This window comes from Peromyscus californicus, unplaced genomic scaffold, assembly GCF_007827085.1.
Source record: "Peromyscus californicus insignis strain IS unplaced genomic scaffold, ASM782708v3 Scaffold_4__1_contigs__length_199733344, whole genome shotgun sequence".
Classification (NCBI taxonomy): domain Eukaryota; kingdom Metazoa; phylum Chordata; class Mammalia; order Rodentia; family Cricetidae; genus Peromyscus; species Peromyscus californicus.
Window position 1 is genome coordinate 45,372,998 of NW_026294562.1, and position 2,856 is coordinate 45,375,853.

The following is a 2,856-nucleotide window of genomic DNA, read 5'->3' on the forward strand; positions in this document are numbered from 1 at the left end:
CCAAGATTAATGGAGGAACAAAGCCAAAAAGCAAACCTGGCTATCTAGCTCCAGCACTCATACTTCCAGGAGCACCGCAGTGCCTTTGCACAGTGTGGGAGGAAATTAATACACGTGGCTTCAATACTCATGCCCCAACCCCACCAAATTCATAGGCTGAGATCCTACCCTCCAGAGGTGTAAGAAGGTATGGAGGAGATCAAATTGTGGGGGATGAAGTTTTTGTGAGTGGGATTAATGTCCATAAGTGACCTCATCCATGTAAGGGTTGTCTTCCACTATATGAGGACAGAGCAGGCCTTCACCAGTGCCTTGACTTGGGGTTTTAGCCTCCAGAACCCAGAGAAATAAATAGTATGTTTATGATCATTAAATAGACTCAGCAACCCAAATTAATTAAGACCTGTATGTTAAGCTCTCATTCAGAGTGGGTCCATCCCTAGGAAGGACGCATGGATTGCCCAGCGATGGAGAAATGGATGAGATCTACATGAGCAAACTAGGGGTGAGGGGGGTTGTGGAGGGCAAGAAATGGGGGATGAGAGCTTAGGGGAGTGGGAGGTTCAAGCTGGAATGGGAATAGAGTGGGAGAGCAATGAAAGAGATACCATGATAAATGAAGACACCATGGGAATAGGGAGAAGCAGAGTGCTAGGGAGGTTCCCAGGAATCCACAAGGGTGACTCCACCATAGACTACTGGCAATAGTCGAGAGGGTGCCTGAGCTGGCATACTCTGTTGATCAGATGACTGAATACTCTAACTGTCATCATAGAACCCTCATCCAGTGACTGATGGAAACAGATGCAGAGATCCACGGCCAGGTCCCAGGCGGAGCTCCAGGAGTCCAATCGATGAGAGAGAGGGGGGATTCTATGAGCAAGGGATATTGAGACCATGACTGGAAAAAGTACAGAGACGACCAGTCAAACTAGGGGAAATGCTTGAACTGTGAACCAATAGCTGAGGAGACCCTATGGTACTGGACTAGGTCCTCTGGATAAACGAGACAGTTGTTTAGCTTGAACTGTATAGGGGAGCCCTCAGGCAGGCCTGTCCCTAGTGCATAGGCAGGCTTTTTGGAACCTTGTGTCTATGGTGAGACACTTTGCGCAGCCTTGGTGCAGGAAGGAGGGGCTTGGACCTGCCTCAACTGAATGTACCAGGCTCAGCTGACTCCCCATGGAGACTTTGCCTTGGAGGAGGTGGGAATGGGGGGCGGGTTGGGAGGGAAGGCTGGAGGGTGGGAGGAGGGGAATCTGTGGTTGGTATGTAAAATAAATAGAAAATCTCTTAATAAAAAATTATTAAAAAAAAAGAGTGAGTCCATGGGTCAGCCAGATTAGCATCACCTGGGAGTTTACTGAGAATTCAGAGCTCCTCCCAGCCCTGCTGCCTGCAAACCAATATTTTAGCAAGATCTTCAGGTGGTCCTTCAACAGTGGAGAAGCAGGGCTCCAAACGACAAAGCCTTAAGTTTATCTTGTTTTGCTCTGGTTTAAATCCCACACTACTTTGGTGTTTGGTGAATATCATGGACTCTGAGCATGAAAATATGCACAGGATTTTGAATATTTCACAGATTTGTGTTTAAAAACCTTTCTGTAGAAGGTTTAAAGGGACTGGGAGCCAGCCTTTAGGGTTCTCACGCATTCTTACATTTAGTCTTTTAAACAAAGTATTGGTAAACTTGAGAAAGTTAAGTAAGCTACCCTAGTCATAGCAAGGAAGAATGACAGAGAATCAACCTAGACCTTCTGCTGACAGGGTCCTTTATAAGCAAGCTATTAGAGGTGACCCAGCTACAGGAATTCTGGTGGACTTCTCTCTGAGAAGATCATCCCCTGTACCTACAGTGTATTCTTTTTTTTTTATTTTATTTTACAATTTAATTTAATTTTACATATCAGCCACGGATTCCCTTGTTCTCCCCCCTCCCCCCTTCCCCCCAGCCTACCCCCCATTTCCATGTCCTCCATGGCAAAGACTCCCCTGAGGATTGAGTTCAACTTGGTAGATTCAGTCCAGGCAGGTCCAGTCCCCTCCTCCCAGACTGAGCCAAGTGTCCCTGAATAAGCCCCAGGTTTCAAACAGCCATCACATGCACTGAGGACAGATCCCAGTCCCACTGCCTGAATGCCTCCCAAACAGATCAAGCTAATCAACTGTCTCACTTATCCAGAGGGCCTGATCCAGTTGGGGGCTCCTCAGCTATTGGTTCATAGTTCATGTGTTTCCATTCGTTTGGCTATTTGTCCCTGTGCTTTATCCAACCTTGGTCTCTACAGTGTATTCTTACAAAGACCTGGTGCAGTGATAAGGAAGGGCTACTTTCCTTCCTAGAAAGTGGCCCAGATGTATCCCAGGAGTCCGTGCAATGAGAGATGTCCCTCCCAGATGCCCCACATATTTACTTGGTTTATTTCCAACCTGAACAGCTTCAAGTAGCATGGCAACCCAGGACTGTCACCTGTCATGTTAGACTACTTAAACCATGTGGGCAATAAGATTTCATTCTGTGGACTGAGTGATGCATTGGTGATAGCTTCCTGGTTCTCTGTATTGAAAAGGAGCCAGGTGAGGACCATGACTGATGAGGCCTGCCTGCCCCCCAGTGTCATGGGGGCGGGCACAGCAACAGGAATGCATCTTCTTTTCCCAGTACAGAAAAATCACTGTTCAATTCTCTCAGATTTCTAATCCTTTATTTAACATGCCCGAGAAACATGAATTCTATAGATTATAATCATGATTCCTACCAAATAAGAAGCATCCTTACCTCAGGGCGGATGAACTGAAACTATCCGATGCATGGAGAATTATGAAGTATATACAACTTAAACACTTTGTGTATTT